Source organism: Myzus persicae, unplaced genomic scaffold, assembly GCF_001856785.1.
Source record: "Myzus persicae strain clone G006 unplaced genomic scaffold, MPER_G0061.0, whole genome shotgun sequence".
Taxonomy (NCBI): domain Eukaryota; kingdom Metazoa; phylum Arthropoda; class Insecta; order Hemiptera; family Aphididae; genus Myzus; species Myzus persicae.
Window position 1 is genome coordinate 1,865,643 of NW_019102619.1, and position 21,678 is coordinate 1,887,320.

Here is a 21,678-nt window from a genome sequence, read left to right on the forward strand (position 1 = left end):
GACGTAGTATTATGTCAGAATATTGGCCATGAAAAATTCATAAAAATGACTCGTGAGTCGGCTGGCCCCCTAACCCCAACCCCTCTTTCACGTTTAAGTCCGCCTCCTGAAACATCTGTACACGAGACATTAAGGAAAACCGCCGGCGAACATGTATCGTGCAGTGGTATAAACCATTTTAATATGAACCTACAGCACGTATTATAATATGATTATTATTATACTGTGGCACTATATATACCTACTTGGAGTTAAAAATTAAAAACTGTTGAATCTGATTAAACGTTAAACACGACCGGTGATCCGATAACGAAGTGTAATAACGAATAATTCAGCTCTACCATAATGTACGGGGCTATGCAGTAGCGTGCCGATTATATAATAATAATAAATAATAAGTGAGTTTTAAAATTCACATTAAATCGTCACGACGAGGTGGTATATTATTACTATTTTTCATTCATAAAAATGTCAAAAAGAATATGCTTACGTCACAGTTATTATATGATCGAGTTTTTGAATTCAAATTCCTCGAATTGCTTGTCATTACATGCATCAAAGTGACGCAGTCAATGTCGATTGGGATTGTACTTTCGACACCTCAAACTGTAGCCTCTTTATCTATGCTTTTAACCCTCTCAAATTGTTTTCTTATTTTTTTTACAGTTATTGTTATTAAAATATGTTTTATAGTTTATTCCTATATTATAGTAAACTGCAGCTGCTGTTATTTTTCTGTTTTGGTTTCGGTTATACATTTTTTTCGAAATATATATTTGAGAGTTTTACCTTGGGTGGTAGGTATAGTATCATTATTATTATTTTAGCACGCGAAACGTAACGAAAAATAATGTTTGCCAAAACTACAATAATAATAATATTCTTTATCACGTTTATCATAGACACGAATGACAAAACAAATATAATTTATTTTGTGTTTACAAAATAGATTTTAATTTTTGTACTCCACAAAACTTTAAATGAAATCACCACGTACATATTATTATACTACACGTATACACATATTGTAATCTCGTTGCTGCTGTAGTTTTTGTATCCAACGATAGTTTTCAATAATATAACAACATTTTCTACCCTCCGTCGGTGTATTTTCCAATTGATTTTTATGTTATTACCTACAACAATTATTACTTTTGTACTCGGATTACACGACGCGTGTAATAATTTCCGCGGATTTACCATTTAATGTGCGTATTTGTATACTTTTACTTGACATATTTTTCCCATATGGTAGTAGAAAAAAAGCTGTTTATCGACTCGACAGACTTCATGCATATTTATTATAATACAATTATAATATTATCTATACACAAACACATACACACACACACACACACACACATTTATAGTTAAATATAAATTTGACCTTTTGAACTTTGCAGTGTGAAAAAACGCGCGATGTATACTCAATATTATGATAATATTATAATGCACTTGTGTTGACCCCATTCATAATATTGTAAATATTTAACATAATATTTAATATATTATTATTATTACGACGATTTATTTTAAAAAAAGATCCCGATTTAACAGATGACGTACGACGTTCTGTTATAGCAAGACCGTCGTGGTCAGCGAGTGATTATACATTTCTCACCACACGGAAGTCCGACAAACGTAACTCAATTCGAATTTTTCTCAGCACGCGATTGGTGCAAAATTTTGATGTCGATGTAGATTAAGAATCGTCATTTAATACATTTATCAACAATTACATTTCTTAAAGATAACAATACTACTGCCATAATGATTTTACAAGTTATTTATCGGTGTATTTAAAAACAAATAATCCTGACTTTAAAAGGTTGGCAAACCTTACACGAATTGGTAAAAACTGAAAGAGTAAGGTTGGTCGGAATAAAAAATTATTGAAGGAGAAGAGTCAACAAAGTACTTTTACTATTTGCAAATTTCCTTGAAAATATATTCGCTCAAATTTGTACAAATGGCATATTAAATACAGTTTAAATGATGTTTATATAAAGTTCGTCGGATTTTTAACAACAGTTTTCGATACCATATTATTTATCGTCGTGATGCGGTTGTATTGTTGTATCGTTTAGTTCTTTTGATATTAAAAGGTTAAATAATAATTTTATATTTATAGGAAATATTTATAAAATATTTTGGCCATTACACCATGATCGTTTTAATTCCTTTTCCGCCCTCCGCCGGCAAGACTACAAGCGCGTGTATACCTATATATAATAATACTACTACCTAATTAACTTTCGACGATTCTGCCGTCGTTATTATTTAGCGTTCGGTGCAAACCATTTGCGCCCGGAGCCATTTATCACGGTCCGCGAGAGCCCTAAATCATATTTCACCAGCGACCGAACTATTTTTCGTCGGGAATGAGTAAAAATCGTGTGCTGCGTTGCCAGATTAGCGTCCGTGTAATAAGTGTGCCCGAAACGCGTACTCGGTCGTAATGTCGACCATATACCATTTTCTTTTTGCGCAGTAACGACTGACAGTCTTCGGAATACACACATATACTATATATATATTTGTACTGTTATCGCCGGCTTAGAGAGTGTGTGCATGTGTGTGTATAATATATATTATACCAATGTAATATAGGATAGATAAAAAATACCTTAAGCGTTTGCGTTCGAAAACCACAATGGTTTCAAAGTCATTGGAAAAACGGGTGTTTACCATACGAAAGTAACGATGGAAAGTCGAATGACAATCTCACTACAGTTTATATGTTTCATAATATATTTATATATTTATATTAAAATTAATTCTGGTGGTTGGATGTAATATTATGAAATAAAGTAAAGGGGAGCGTCGTCGGTATGTTTCAATCCGATTTTTATTTCGTCTCAAAATTGTGTGAATTACGAATATTTTATACTCGTATATTAAACTTGAATAATTTTCTTTCTTTTTTTTGTCAACATAAATGAACACTCACAAACTAAAAAAAAAGTTGCTACTTTAAACACACTTGGTATGATGTCAAGATCAATGCCACTTGAAGAATAATAATATAAAAGAAGCTGAGTATTGAGTATGTGGAATGACTAATAATCAGGCAAGCGATTGCAGGAGTTAAGTTTTTTTTCCTAGCGATCGCCACAGATCACGATGATATAATATATTTAATATATTTACAATATATTTATGTATATTATATTATTGTATCGACTAGAAACGAAGATTGTTTGTAAATTGTAATATAATAAGGATATCAGAGAATATAATGGAGTGCCGAACTGTCGAATTTCGTTTTATTATCAATTTGTTTTTCGTTCGGTCGTCACTATTATTGCGCTCCTTCAGGGCATCGTAAGTTTGGATCACACAAACACAGCAGCTGGTCATGTATCATCATCGCATTAAACATTTAGGGTAATTTGTTTTATCGTAGCAGGCCATTACAAGATTTTTGTTTAACTTAGTATTTTATCCGTTTAACATCTTTCAGAACAAAATCAATAATATAATATACTTCTTGCAGATAATCAGCTGCAGTAGGTAGTCATATATTATAACTGTGAAACCTTAAACTACCCGACACTTTCTGCCACTGAAATTTTTTACGCTGTTTCTAGGCGTCCGATATTGAGAGAATTAAGTTTGTAGAATGTTTGTAGCCTGTTCTCCCCCAAAAAATGTCCTCTATTTGGAGGTGTCTGTTAGAGGATTTACATTATTCTTTAATGATTAAAAATAAAAAATATCATTACAATTTTCAGAAATGTCAGCAGGTGGTTTGCGATAAAATGCAAGAATGGTACTGTCTGCACACTGCAACGCGTGTAACACGGCAGCCGCGGTGGACAGGTAGTAGCGGTGGAGATGACGCGCGAGCGTATAGCCCTAGGGGACTTTCTATAATATATTTCATATATAAATCATTAAACCATTACACTTTCGCTACTTGATATGGAATTTATTGTTCGGTCGCGTTAGCCCGTACGTTTGAATTCATATAATATACATTATATAAATGCGAGACCTGCTCCCCGTATACGTATTATGCAATTAATTATACACGCGACGTATCGCATTAATACTGTTATACGCCTACAATGCACATATACGAGGAGACGTCCCGGACTGCCGTGGCAATTATATTTATATCGCCAGCGAATTCACGTGGAATAATATAACACGTCGAGACGCATTTAATATATAATATATACCTTATAATATTATTGTATTATAGTTTACTCGTCTCCGCACCAACTGGTGACGACATTCGCTTACACGTAGTGACGATGATGATGATGGTAATAATATTGTTTATATAGTAAAATATATAATGTGTAATATACAGCGAGCGATGTCGGGCTCCGCAGAGGAAAGGCACAGATGGAGGAGACGAGGGAAAGAATACAGTTCTCTGCAGATTGATAACGCGTCGCATCACGGTGATATACGCGCGTGTGCGATACACGTGCGACTGACGCCACCGACTGGTGGGCTCGTTGCTTTATATAAAATATTATATATCTTTGGCACGATTCTCAGGCTGCAGAGTATTAATTGTGTATACATCAGGATACTTCCTTATAATATTTCCGGCGAATTGGGTGTACCGTGTTGCACCGATTTGGCGTTATATTATATATAGGTATGCACAACACGCGTTCCTTGTTGTAAAATATCATCCGCCTACGCGCCTTAGATCATCCGGCCTGTCGTCTACCAGGTGCGAATCGGATCGCTGAAGCAGTCACACGTGCCACTACCTCATGGCGTTTTGTTATTTTCATTTCTTTATTATTATAACATAACAACAACACTACATATCATAAAATTGTCATGATATATTATCATATGCGATGGCAGAACTACGTTTATACAAAACAGCTGCTAGAATAATAATAGAAATACCTCAGAGTTCACCGCACGAGTCATAGCACGTTAACAGACTAAAAATATTCTTTTTTGATAAAGCTAAAAAGTCAACTGCTGAAAACCTGTTGTTGAATTTATGAGCTGCTCCAAACATTTGGACATTGCCTTTTGACGCACATATTTGAATAATAAGCAATACTTAATCATTATTTTCTTTCATTGTATAATTTGGTTGGATAAAAGCTTATTAAATTTCGTGTAACATGACTTCTTATAAACATGTTTAAAATGTTATATATTACGGAACAGGCTCACCACTATAAAAGTGTATTTTTTTTAGCATGTTAAACTGCCTAAACATCATCATACATTCACCATTTTTTTTTTTTTTAGAAATCTAATCTATAATAAAATACATCTATTCCCCCTGCTTATATAGGTGGAGTTATCGTGCGACAAAAAAGTGCTCATATAACAACACAAGTATAGAAGATATAGATAATAAAACTAGGTACCTAGTTAAAGTAGCGTCCTTAGATCAAAAGACGCACAGATGTACAAGAGCCTTGTATAATAATAATATAATCCAATTTTACATCAAACGACCTAGATGATAGTGTAAGGCTGGCATTGAGAGAATAATCTATACATGTATAAAGCCCTCGATATAAAATGGCGAAAACCCCAGATATCAGAAGCACAGGTAAATCCGATTTATTCCGTGAATCGGGCGGATGGACTGAAAAACCACACGCACATGACACACTTGTATATGTATACGAAGAAAAGAATCCATTATTTTAAATATACTCGGGATGCACGCGTGGATAACTCGCAAACACCTTGTGGCGTATGAATGACATCAAACACGGTACAAAACCCACAATGCACATCTGGAACAGCAAAACGCATCGTAATGTAATCGAATGATGACAAAAATACGACCGAATTCACTAACAGACAAGAGAGACCATGATACACAGAAGTTCTATACATTTATACCACATACATTGTCGGCGCACGAGGTTTGAGCATGATGTACATTATGAAAGGATCAGAAAAAGGACTGCAGTTTCGGGAAAAAGGGTACAGGTCAGTTTTTAGTAATTTTGAATATTACCCATACATAATATTATCTACATTTATTTTGAAGATATTCCTTTTGTATTTTGACTGTATTCCGGATTGATTGGTAGTTTTTATTTTTGGATACCTCATCATTGTCATAATAATTATATTATTATTTGAATAAACCTAAAGAAACGAGACACATGATATTTTGAGTAAATTCAAAAACAAATTTGAAAACCAGCAGAGAGAAGAGACTTAAAATTGAAAATTAAAAACGTATAGACCTAGGTAGGTTTGATGCGATTGTTTAATTATTTCGAGTGCCAGTAGAAACTGTAGTGCTATAATATGATATAACTATCCGAATCGAATCGTAGCTCAATAGAAAAAAATATCTCACGGCAAACAACATAAATGAGCTGTGGAAATATGGTGTTTTCTTTTTCTCCCAGACATCGTAGCTCAACTGTTTCCATCAGAGTATAAAAACCTTAAATTACAAGAAAAAATTATATACAGGACGATAAATTTGAATAATGTTACGCCGTTTAGGTTTATTGATTTATTGGTCATGTGAAATCTAATACGAAAGTTTACGATATCATTCTGCTTTGCCAATTATTTTCAGTCAATTGCCCTCAACAAACTTGAACTGGAAAAATTGGTACTCAGATCTTGAGAGTTTCACTGGCCGTTAAAAAAAAACATAAATCAGCTATGGTTACAGAGAAAGTAATTTTAAAACCTTACTTAGATCTTAAACATCAAAAAAATCTACTTGCGGTAAATATTTGAAACTTTTATAATTTAAATTAAAACATTGTGATACGTTTAACTTTATTTTTTTATGGCTATACGATTATTATTATTAATTTATTATTTAGAAGGTAGAAAATTATTATTTTTAAAACTATAATAATATTTGGACTTTTTTTGTATAGATGTACATATTATATTGTACTCGATGAAACTATAATACTTCAAATAATAATCAAACTGAAAACTTTTAAAGTGCTTCCTGCAAGATGTTATAATAGCGTTCATTCAGTACTCTTGTACTCCACGTAAGTTCTTCGCAATTATTAGGCGTTAAGTTCCTTTAGAACAAGTTACCTTGACTATATTGTTTTATTAAACTTTTTTATATAACATTGAACATAAAAGAACGGCAGTACAATCGGAAATTAATTGTTTTACAGTCACATTAAACAGCCTATTATTTCATTTTCAATACTCGGTGGATTTTATTGAAAATAACTAGTCAAACTTCATATTTAATGTTTAGTATTTATAATTAAAATGAATAAACATAATAGTAAATTTTGATTTGAATACATTGTACTGAATGCCATTAATGCGTTTCGTTCAAAAACGGAAACGTATATTATTGAAGCGCACAGCTTCGATAGAAATATGTTTTAAAATAAAATTAAACACGTAATAATATTTGCTATAGTAGGCACATACCTGTTTAATTATAATTTGAAATGTCCTTTTATGATTAGATACTAAATGCATACTAACAATAGAATGTGAAACATTAAAGGGACAAAATACACATGTGCGATTAACAATGATTATGATACTGATCATTAATTAATATATTATATGTTCATGACATTAAAAAAGAAAAGAAAAACTCAAAATATTAAAAATAAATAATTCATAGGCAGTATTCGATTCTATGACGGCGTTATATATAGGCAATATGGCTACATCTGTGCTTTTAATAATATTATATTATTTTTATTATTTACATAAAATATTTTGATAATAATAATATTATAAAAAAATCTTACACACTTAAGTATTTAAATTTTATATAATTAAAGCATTGAAATTAATATAAAATTGTTTGTACGTATAATTATTCCGTGTCCATCTATAATGTAATAACACTTGTTGCATTTGATATTTTTGTAGTATTGTTCTTTAATATTATGTTAATTATTATTTGTCTCATGTCTCTTACATTCTCATATTATTACTGAATAGGTAAATATTGTAAATATTATTAATTTATGATTTTCTAATAATGGATAATGAAAAATAATAATATTATATAACTATAACTCTATATTTACTTCACTTACAGATGATTTCATGCATACTATTGCCGTGCTAGGCATCTGTTATTCAAGAAATATATTATTCGAGTAACTTGCTAATTGTGTTTAAAATCTAATTATAATAATTATATTTCTTGTAATTCTGTATATTTTATACATTTTTATGGTACATTAAATTTCCAACTCTATTTTAATTTGCTAAAATAAAGAATAAATATATCGCATGTTCATAATCTGAAGTACACTTTGATCAGTTGTTTGTGTTTTGGCAGAAACAATACGATAAATGGTGCATATTGCTTATAAGTTATATTTACGAGTGTAATTGATAAAATAACTACTGCAAAATACAGCAGTATTAAATTGGCTATTGTAATTATTTTAAAATACAATAGAGCTCAATTACTTCTATTCAGTTCTGACTTCTAATAACATATTATAATTATAAAATAAAATTGATTTGCTGCAACCGTTATTACGTTGGGCACCATTTCAAATTGTTCGCATATACGTACTATAATAAAACACATTAACATAGTATTCTATACAAAGCAGATTAACTTAAAAATTGATTTAAATATTGTCAGTACTTAACATTTTATCACCAGACCAACGTGAACAATGTCAAAATATTTTTGTTTACCAATATTGAATACAATCAGATAAAATATAAATAAGTAATAAACGGACAAGCTGAAAATTGTATAGCATTTTAACAAAGTTGACAGTTACAATAATTGTTTACGCGCCAGACATATCATCAGGGTATTAAAATATACAAAATATTATTACACTCTCAAGCTTTAAATACGTCGTTGAAAACTACAGTAAAAGTACTAACGTTATGCAGACGAGTTTTACATAAATAAATATTCTATAAAATGCCTACATGACTTATACGACTATTCGACGATATAATGTGGTGAGTTGTGGGATAGCATTGTAATATTATTATAATTTTGAATTGAACGAGGATATCAAATTGTACCTTTTTTTCCTTGTCCTATGATGCTTACAACTTATTTCAATCACATTAAATACATTTTAGACAAATTATGACCTGTGAAGTAAAATAATAATATGGTCTTCTAGGTTTTTTTTTTACATATGATACCATTATAAAATAGATTACGTTTTATGTTTAAATAATAAATAACGTACGTATTATAATATTAACGCGTATATTATGTTATACCATAGGAATTGATTGGTTCGAGCCAGAGGATACGAATACTCATATATGCATTGGTTACATTGCACCTTAATCGAATGATTTCAGGGCTGATGGTTGTTTCATCAGAATATTTTATCAATATTGTAAGTGTACAGTATGTGTTTTTAGTGCTCAGAAAATCGACCATGCATATCTTCTGCTGTAACGTGGTTATGTATTATATATGCATATGATTCGTAGTCATTTATATTTTATAAAAGTAGTCTGTAATATAGATACATGGTTTAAACTTATAAATTATATAAATTATATTGAATTTAAAAAACAGTAAATCATTCCTGGTTCAGATCTATAACGTATGGTAATGTGTAATAAATAAATACATTTTAATTTATTGACAAAGCTAAAATATTTAACGAATTGCGTCCACTTGCTTATCTTACTATTATAAACATAATGCGATGCAAATAATTATTCAACTATTTATGAGACATTTCTATCTAATGTATTATATTCACATAACATACACCTAATGTATATCAATATGAATCGAATGCAATTCTGTGCTAATTTATTTTTAATATCAAGTGTATGATAATTAAAAAAAATCATCCATAGTAGTTTTTCAAGTAGAATGTATACAATAAATATATGAAAAATATTGAAAATAAAAGCTAACCATTAGCTAGATACTTGTTTGGAAAAAAAGTAGAATGCTACTGTAGATCCTCTGCAAGGAAAATTGAGAAAGGATAGATATGTTTTTGGGTATAGTGTAGTGATCAAATTTCAAGTAACATGTTACATTTAAATTAAATTAGCTGTGCTTTTATTGTTGATCTTCGTTATTATGGTAATAATCGAGCATTACAAAAACCGGTCGCTCGTAAATTTTCTCTAAATAAGTTAAACAAAAAAAAGTTGTATCTAGTCCAAAAACATATCTACGTTAAATAAAGTCAATAATTGTTCGCTCATATCTATATATGTAACAAAGAAATTCATTTTAAATTATTGACAAAACGAAAACAATAAACTAATTATATTTATTTACCTACTTGGTTATTTTAATATTACAAACACAATGTGATTATTTATGAGATATTTTGTATTCAATGAACTACAATATACTATGTATACATAACTAACATATAACGATATGATTCAAATGAAATTCTATGCCAATTTGGTTTCAATATAAAGAGTAGAATAGACAACAAAATAATTTATTTGTAGTACTTTTTTCAATTTTATGTTCAAAATAAATGCGTTTATTGAAAATAAACATTTAATTGTTACCTACTTATTTTGCAAAAAGTTAAAGTGCAAATTAATTTTCAATGTAAATTTTTAATTATTGTCGAATAACCTAATCATTTATTTATTCAAGTGGAATATTAATGGAATTTCAACCGAGACGTGGTCTTATTTCATTCTTGTTTATTATCAATGTAAGTAATTTACCATTAAATTATGATTAAAAATGATTAAATTCTCTCTTTGGATTACGCTCGTTATTGATTATTTTCCTGCGTACAATACATTATAATTATTCGATTCGTATTCGTTTCGCATATTATATTTATTTTTCTTCTTTCTCTGGTGCTCATAATAGTATTCTATTTTTTTAATACAATGTAATGTTGATTGTATAGTTTTTAAATGTATGACTCATAGAAATCATTATATCCATCCGTTTTGTCTATTTTATTATTATGCTTTATTCTTATATTGCTGTGCACAGATCGTTCGTTATCCTTTTCAAGTTATTCTATATTTTCTCATTACTTTGATGACGACCCAATGTATGTGTCTTCACACACAGTAACGTATCTAAAGGACCTAACCAAAGAGTTGGTATTCAGTGACATTCAAATGGTGAGAGGAGATAAGGGAGATAGATTCATCCACGTGACTTTTTTCAATTTTCAAAATAATAATATTTTTAATGATTAAATTTCGCACTAATTTAAATCAGCCACATTTTCTCTCTCTCCCCCCTCCTTCCCAAATTACAAAATCTTTCGACCACCATTGAGTTATTGGGATTATAAAAATTATTTAACAAACTTAACAATAGCAGCGTGCCCTTGATTGCTCATCACATCGAACAATTTGATTCATTTTTCTTTCTTTTAACAACAATATTGCAATAAATAATTTTGTTTTTCTTTGATTAATATTTTTATATTAGAAGTACTTACATGAGAAAAAACCGACTCCGAACTTCACTCGTCTCTCGATACAAATCGAAAACGCCCGTAGACTCATATTATAAAGTGACCGGTAAGTACTTGAATCACGAACATTTTGTGAGATCAATTTGTAAGACACGTACATGCTTTATAATATCATCAAATATTATGCCTACAAAACGTCATTATATAGTATCTCGGTAACCCTAAAACCGTGTATTAAGGAAATTGAGTTTAGTGGGATTTTGTACAAAGGCAAATGTTCATAATATCACAAAAATACGTATATTGATTTACAATCTTCCACTTTTTATACTAATTGAAGGTTTTAATTTTATCATTACCAGCTGTACCCTCTCCCTCATGTTCTCACATGAAACCATGCAAATGTGGATCGCCGAGTACGCTACTAAATATCATCATAAGCACCGTACCTCTTGTAATTAAACCATTTTTTAGTTACTTTATAAGCACTAATGTTCCGATGGTACCGTATATCATTATGTATGGTTTGGTTTGTTAACGGGAATACGGGATAAATACATAAAAGCCATTTTCGGTTATATTAAAGTGAGAAAATGGCATGGGTGAACCGAACGATTACCGATGTATGGTGATATTTTTTGTTCGTTTAGGGTTGTCATTTATTCGGTTTACTTCCAGACAAATTGGCCCATCAGTAATTTAGTATATTGTTTAGCCGGGTGTTTTCAATGTATAGTCACCCGCTCTCTCTTCTTACCTATCTCTAGCTCTCTCCCATTATACTGATATTGTTTCGACGAATAAATATAGACAATTAAAAGCATAAAAAGGAAACTAAAATGAAGATGACCATTATAAACGTATATTTTCCGATTTTTTTTAATTTTGAAATACAGTAAAAGACCATAATTTAAAATATTTCAGATTATTTTGTACTGCTGCAAAAGTGCAAAAGAAGAACTGAAGTTTCTATCTCCACAGAACATCCCTTGAGTAGTAGGTACAGAAAATCTCAAAAAATAAGAAAAATGGGTTATATAATAATTATAATTAAAAGTTCAAAGAATCAGATTTTTAAAAACAGCGTTATAGAAAATGGTAAGAAGTGAACACGCTTGGTAAATCAAAACGTACCTATATTACTATACAAAGTAGTACGAGGACACCGAAACCTTTAGTGGTTCGCTTAGTTATAATAATTATTAATCACAATATTATGTTATCATAATGTAAAACGTGTAACTATTATAGTAAACATGTAGTAGCTTGTAAGGAAAATATAATATTGTATAATACAGTCAGTAGGCTCCCCTAAAAATGTGGCGAACTCGAGAAGAGGTGTGATAACTCAGAGCCACCCGATAAATCATAAAAAAAAACTATCATAAAACACCCCAACCGCTGCACTCGAATTTGCGTGCATCTGGATGCTGCCACGGGTTATTCGTTTTTATATTTTTTTCCGACGTTAAATCCATTTCCGTTGGGTTTTTTTCGTCTCATCCCCCTCTCCATGCTACACTCGTGCCAATAGTTGTACTCAGGTGTTAGGGGGTGTCTTTTGCACACGCAGGAAGTCGGCCACCACCACCGCCAAAGCCGTTTGATAACTATGAATTATTTAAATTATTTCTGGAAGAGTGAAGGAAGGCGTGGTACCTAGATATAGGCACGAATAGACGACGCTGGTCGTATGAATAATAAACAAAATATGAATAGGTTGAAGATAATCTTGTATCATCTGCCGAGACCGTTGTCAAGGCGATTCCGTGAGGTAAAATATATAATATTATACACCAGCTGTATTATTATTATTATTGTAATATGCGAATCCAATGAAATAAAACGAAATGATATATATTAATATATAACGAAACGAAATACGAGGAGAGAAAAGACACGTTTAAAATTATTGTCTCTCGACTGTCACGATCTTTAACAGAGGAATTTTTTTCTCGCTTTTAATAATTCGTTTTCGTCGAATAAGAATATTGTGTTTTAGGTGGATGAGGGTATTTAATAATACATTGTAGATATATTCTCGAATACAATATATTTCAACTACTACAATAAATCTTTGGAAAATCCATGATAATAATAATTGATTTACATTATAATCATTCAAAATAATACATATTAATATAATAAGTAGGTAAGTTAAAAATTCACTTGATTTCTTTGTATTATTATTAAATAATCATCAAAACATAATTTAAAAATACCTTTCAATCATAAACTTATCGAAGGAGTCAATAAAATAAGTAAAGTTTACTTATGAGAAAATTCAACTTAAACCATATCATATTACATAGGATACTTTGGGCAATATATTTTTATAGCTAAATATCATTTTTAATACGATATTACTTATATCTTATTATATTATTTCATCATACAATATAAAATTACATTAAACGTAATATTCTATGACTATATTACTAATGCGTCATGTTATTCAAAAATCAATATCATAATAATATAACTATAAGTAATAAGTATCTGTCAATATCGTTTTAAAAATAAAAAGATTGCACGAAGAAATGAGGTATTTTTATTTGAGTATACCGCGTTGGAAATATAATATAGTACAGTTCTACGTCAGTTTTAGTATTATTTAATACCGTATCATTAGGTATAAATGCTCCAAAAGACGACGTATATTATAAAATATAAAAAATACAAACCGCACATGACTATTATTTTTAAACAAGTGAACACGCAGTACAACCCAATGGACCATTAATTATTTTTATTAAATAATATTATTATTAAAATCCATTCTTATGAAAGAATAATATTTTGGACCTTACGATTACTATTTTTATTTTTATACAGGTTTTATATGGTCATTGGGTCAAACACAACATTTTTAGTTTATTGAATAGTGTTTTGGGTAGTATTGTATATATTGTTCTCTCTCCCGTGCATTTTACAATTTTTATTTCAGGAGCAGTGTTCCACACTTCCGATAAAATTAGTTTCCTGGTCACTTTTCCTAATTGCGTTTTTTTATTTGTTTCGTATACAAAAAAAAAAATAATACTAAAATGTTGTACAACTACAATAACTACCTTTTGGAACGGCGTGAGTATAGCACAAAATATTAGCAATGCTTACGCTTTCGTCTGTTAAGCGTTTATTAGAAATACCGATATATAGCCGTGACGATGCATGCTGCTTGTTATGCAGTTACTAAATATTTGTATAAACAATTGATTCAAAATGCTTATAGGAAAATTGAAGAAAACACATAAAATGTAATCAAAATGTTGGTAAAAGACAATTATTTTTAAAACACACTATTTATATTCACTGCAATAATATTTCAAGTAGGTACCTACCTAATTTCTTTCAAACAAATTATATGCAATGATTATTCATTATTATGACTTAAAATGATCAATATTATCATATTGTTCGTGTAACTCAATTTTAAACAGCAGTATATTCACAATAAAATAATTGACATAGAATTTATAATATTTATATGCATATAGGTACGCTACACAAATGTATTCACCAAACCAATTACCCTCTGTTTGCCTTTAATAATAAAACATGTATTCAAATAATTTAGATATTTGGAATTTCGAGTACACATCACAAGAATAGTATTTTCAAACTCTCAGATTTTTATGAAGAAATGTATGAAGTATTCAGTATTTGTATGGCAATACCAATTTTTATTTTTAAATGGGAATCACGTAATATTTTATTCTAAATTATAAATGTTTTTATTTTTATTTCAGTGTATATAAATCGAAAGGCATCGAAGTAGTTTCTGCATTATTAAACATTAATAGTACCGAGGATAATAGTCAACGATGATATTTTATGCTTCGAAGGTGCTATGATAATTTGAAAATTATAGTTATTTATATTAGTTTATTAAAATTGTATTAATATTTGTAGAGTAAGTATAATACTTATAACTGTCGGGTCTAAATAGTATATACATTTGATATTTTACAAAAAAACATTATTATTACTATTATTAAGAACTATTAATCTGTAGTACACAAATTTTAATAAATTATAAGTTACTCGTCTGAATTCTAAACTCTTTGCGTCAACATTTTCAAAATACATGTCTGATAAACAATTTACAATAAAAAAGGTGGTTTTCAGTAAAAAAAAAAAGTTTATATTGCCACAGTATTTACCTTAAATGGTATAAAAGGTAAACAGTATAAAAAATATTTTAAAATATGACTTTACATAAAACTTTAAAATTCTAAAAATCGTAAATTGAACAAATACATATTATATAAGGATAAAAGGGGGATAAGCTTTTTTGGTGAATCATCCTGTATATATGTAATTTAATAAAAGACGGGAATAATGACATTTAACATGTAATACATTTTATATATAATATGAATACTGTTTTCAACTATTAACTATTATGTCCATTACGGTGAATAGGGCGAGACACAAGAATGACATGTTGTCTAAAGACATTTTCTATTTTTGCTGTCGTCATTTGCGCTTTGTTCTAATGCGGTTCCTTAGAAACGAAAAAAAATACAAACAAATTATCAATAAAACAAAAAAAACTTTAAGCGCATAATAATATGTTCACTATAATAAACAATAATGAATAAAGCCATTGCGCACGATATGCATTCAGTTGTCAGTTGTACAAATATACAGCTTAGAATTATTATAGGTAGTTGCGGTTAAAGTCATATTATTGGTAGGTTCCTATGTTTTTTTGTTTTTTTTTTTTTTTGGTATCGCATTAATATGGGGGAGAATCGTTTGAACAATATGTACTTACCTCAACGGACAACGGCTAAAATAATTTAGGTTTGTCGGTGCTTCGTGTAAATCTCAGAGTACTTAGATGAAATACGATAATATATTATTGATACAAACTGTATGTGACTATATAGTGATAGAAAAAAAAAGATACCGATGAGACGACTAAATAGAGAACGCGTAGTTATTTCATAAGAGTCTCGGGGCTTGAATAACTACAAAATATGCTTATGGTTATAGGTGTGTGCGGATAACACAATAAAGCAGAGGTATCCGAATGACGACTAGGGTTTTATTGAAAGACCACAACATCTTCACTTATATAACACTATATAGGTACATTTTATATTAAAACTAAATTATCCATTGCCAAATTAAATCGACATTATCGTACGTTATTATTTTGTTTCGCATTTGATATCTTATCTTGTTTCGAAAATTTGGAACTTTTTGTTTCTTGCTCATCACAGTCAGAAATGTATAGTTGATTTAACATTTCAGTGGATTTGTCAACTAGCTAAATTGTAAATTGTGTGCTTTGGAGTGTTAAAATAACATCAGTGTGTGTAGAATAACCTATACATGAGGTTTTACGCTAGACTTGTACTCAATATGGCATTAAGCATAGGAGTTCTATTAACTCTGGATAGATGCTGAATAGTTGAATATTAAATGATCCACTATGGCTTATAGTTAAAATAACATCAGTACATTGTTGAATTAAACACATTATGTTTGAATTAGTTAAATGCTGCGTTACTTGTATATGTCTTGTTAATCTAACATCAATGTGTTGTAAAAAAAGCATCTAGACTCTAGATTATTTACACAAATTTCAAACTATTTTAAAAATCATAAAATTTAGTCGTAGATATTTTCCATTAAATTGTGTGGCCAGCGAATATCTTATCGCTTGCCACTCTTGTAATATTAATAGGTATATGTTAGTGTTGCGTGTAATGGTATAATCTCGGTGAACTTACCATGATAATAAATCATTCTATTGATACAAACTGTATTAGACCAGTGATTACCAAAAAAAAAAAAAAGCGAACGATACGACGACCATAAATTATAATATAGAAAGCATACCTAGTTCTACTAGCCCGAGGTTCTTATAATAGTTATACGTTATATTATACTGCACGTTAATTCAAAAACGTTAAATAGTATTTGAATTTTCAGAATTTATTGTACTTATGTGTGTTCGGCAGTTGTGTAGTCAATTAAAAAACAAAAAAACAACAAACAAAAAAGAATGCTATAGTTTCGTATTGTTTGATTACAATATAACGAAATGGCGAACGGGGTAAATAATAATAATATATCGTGACGGGCCATTTACGTTGCAGGGAATTGATTAATCGGTAGTCACGCGAATAAATATACTAATTTAGTCGTATAATTCGTTTAGACCGAATTTCGAAGTTATAATACAAAACTCGTAATTCGTTAAAAATAATGCGAAGCAAAACCATCGAATAATGTTCTGGCGGTGCGTCGCCGTGTCACGTATCACACGTGCAATTTGCATAATATATTATTAATACAATATTAATTATTTTAACTCTATAGTATGATTAATTATAATATTGTTATACTATTTTCACAACACGTATTCGTCCTGTAAGGTGTCATATTTTTTTTACTCCTTAAATTCTTACAACAAAACATATTCGCGTTTTCAAAATACATTATGTATAGTTAAAGGTATTTGCTTAGCGCGTTACGGTGCACGACTCGGAGAGAGTCTTCGGCAGTAAATAATGGGTAAGTTTATTATGTTTAGGATCCATTATTAACAGTCAATTAGAGTAGCTTTTATCAGAGAATAAGTGGCCGTCGTGTTTCGGTCTCTGAACTCGAAAACAACATCAGACGCTGTACTGCTGCGCACACGTATATGCATGTGTGTGAGCGCATGTTCGTTTATATAGACCAACTTTTGCCAAATATTCATCCCCCCCAAACCACCTCATCCTACCACCACAACACACCACCACGGAAAACCAGCTATTTGCGAGAACAAATTGTTTTTAAACCCACTCGAAGTGTTATTTTTTTTTCACAGGTTATTTTGTTTCAATTGTTTACAAATACACGTCGAATCGAATTTGTTTAGGTCGCGAATTCTCACCAATAATATTAGTACGACCGCCTTTGCAATTTATAAATAATCTATTAATACAGCCGCAGGTTAACTTTATCACATTAATAAAATATGAAGTATTATGATGTTTTATTTATTTTTTTTTTTTTGATAATTTTAATTTATAATATACGTCCATATTATATAATGTTAATAAGTTATCGATTATAATTTAATGTTATGGTTAATTATGATTTTAATTAGGACTGGGTCAACAAGCAAAAGTTGGTATTAATTATTGACCGATATTGGCAATATCAGTTTTATTGGCTTATTTTACAACTCAAATTTGAACCAATAACAAAAATAAAAATAAATAAATAAATAATTTAATTTATATGTTTAATTTTATATTATGAGCTCGATCACATATATATATATATATAGAATAAATGAGATTGCTAACGGTGATATCACGTGAAGACAATATCCGCCATTTAAAAAGAGGCTTATGGGTTCTTATCACACCTATTTAATGTTGATAACATGACAGCATGGTTCATAATAAATATTGATAATTTTTACAAATACAAATTACTTAATGTTATCTCATAGACACAAGTGATAACGAAAATTGGACTCGTTTAAAATGGCGGCTGGTAGCTTCAACCAATTACACAGGTGCTGTATCGCAGTTAGCAATCTGATTTATTCTATATAATATCTGTGAGCTCGGTATATTTCGGTTCGGTTATCGGATTTTAAATGTTCATATCTTATCGATTATCGGTTAAAAGTGATATCGGTCCATCCTTAATTTTAATAACTGTTCTTTTTTCAAACACGAATTCAGTATATTTTTATTTTATCATGGAATTGAGATTTTTAAAGATTTTATAACAATTATTTAAATTTATCTTTAGTGGTCCTACACATACTTGTCAAAATAAAATCAACCTGTGAAACATTTTGAAAATGAAACCGGCAACCCCACACCAGACAATCGAAAAACAAAACCCATACCAAAATCTCATATAGCCAAACCCTAGGCCTAACCTTATACAAATATTTAGAAATATTGGTGTGACATATCTACTTACCAACATTTTAATTGATACATGACTTATTGTTATCTACTCAAATCCGTTCCAGGAAAATACACATAAATCCCCCAAAACATAAATTCACATTTATAATATCTCCTGTATAATATAATACATAATATATTTCAACTAGTCATGTAATCCAAAATAAGTATCACTTATGATTAAAATTATTGTACTAAAAACGGCGTATAGATTAAACTGCATTTTTTTAATTAAAAAAATAGAGCTATTTGTGTATTATCGTCGTCGTATGAAGTAATGAACTTTATGATCAATGAATAATATTATATATTGATTAATAACACAGCATTTATGTTTTGAAATATTACTTCTGGGAATCCAGATTAATTAAATGTAAATAAAAAATATATATTCTAACCTATTTAATACATACATACTATAATTAGATCAAGAGTGCAGTTCTGTAAATAATATATAAATATATTAAATACCCAGGGGTATAATTTAAAATGTATATTTTATACTTCAACTGTGTGCTTAGCGTTTAACATAAAACGTATTAATGAACAAAAATACTTAAATACTCTAATAAGTACAAATAAAATTATTATGGTATTTGTGATAAACTAAATGCAAATAAAAATTTAAAAGCAAATACATATAGAAACGTGTTTCATGGAAATAATCAACATTTAAATTATTGCAATGTAAATAATATACTATAATAGTATAAAGTCTTCACTTCTGTGAAACGATAATATTTTCAAAGTTTTTGTTGTACTTACATAGAATGAGCTACTGAGAAAAATAAAATGAAAAAAAAGTTAACTGGCGTGTCCTCTCTCGTATATTATATGACTGGGATTTAGTTTCACGAAAAATCACATCCTCCGGATGAGATGGGCGTGTTATATTGTCTTTTTAGAGAGGTGAAATATATATCTCTATATATATCGATAATCGTCTCGTCGTATAAAAAGTTTCTAAACTGTGACTATACAGGTCTGCCGGGGTTTCGATGTAATATGTATATATTATATACACCTATATATATATATATATTGAATAAATCTATCGGGCTGAATGAAAAATAAAAGTTCGATTTCTATAGAATATATAATATAATGTATAGGTTTATGTTTACTGGACTAATATACAAGCGCGGCGGATTCGTTTGATCGGAAAAATATATTCGGGAAAAAACCCCCCTCGAAAAATTCCACAAACGGTTTCGGCGCAAAATAGTCATATTATTATAATATAATGCCGTCGAACGCACATTACGTGTGCGTATTTACGCAGATGCGTTTTCGCATAATGCACATTGGACCGCCGCCCAGATCATGACCCGTCGGTGTACGCGCGTATATATATACATATACACACGGCGGATCTGTAAACGAGAATATAAACACACACACAGCCTGCAGAACACACTGTCACGTTTATAATAATACGCGTGTTACATTAATTCGATATAATATAGGGCCGTGTGCGCACATTGTATATCTGACTGCAGGACGTGCAGGACTCGTTGGCATAGAGAGAGAGTTTTCCATTACCGCCGAGCGCGCGTGTGACTGATTCGGTATCGCCGCCACGCCGCGGCTGTCACGTTGTTTGTCTATCCAGCCATCGTGCCATCCAAAACGCTCTCAGGAATGTATAATAAACACTTCATTAGACCTCCCCCTCCCCCTCCCCCTCACCCCCCGACACCCGTTACCGCAGCCCGCCTTCACACACCCGCGCGCACAAAACCTACTAACCAGTCGGTGTTGCGTTTTGGTATATGATGGATACAAAATATATGCGCGTATACATTATAATATATATTTATTATTATTACGATGAAACCCGACGGCTAGACAACCCGCTGCAAAAAAATCCAAGTCTAAATAAACGGCGTTTCCTCTCCGAAAACCGGGATAAATCGAAAAAAATAACTATATAATCGACTAGAACGTTCTGTGACTACCTAATAATTGCTTTATTTTTTTTGTTTTGTATAGCCCTTTTCGTTTTATTCGGTGTTGAATGTTCGGAGAGCATTGTCTGTTGCGATCGATCGGTCGTGTGCACAGTTGTAAGGGAACTATTTGCGGAGGAGAGAGGGGTGTCAGGATCTACTTTGGCGTCCCGATTTTTTTTCTTGTCTTTTTGGCCTACCGTCAAATATAAAAACGCTCCAACGGCCATGGTTTTAAATTCTCATATACCTAATACATAAAGCCATAGGTAATAATATTATATTGCCATCGTCGAATAGATACGATTTTATGATATTATTATGGATATCATCAGTATCTAGCTGATGTAATTTATTGACCTGACAATTTTAAGTCGAAGTTTCAAGCAAAGTTTTCGTATTAAACGCATGATCACATTTCCTATACCGATCCTATACGTTGTCTCTTCACTCAGA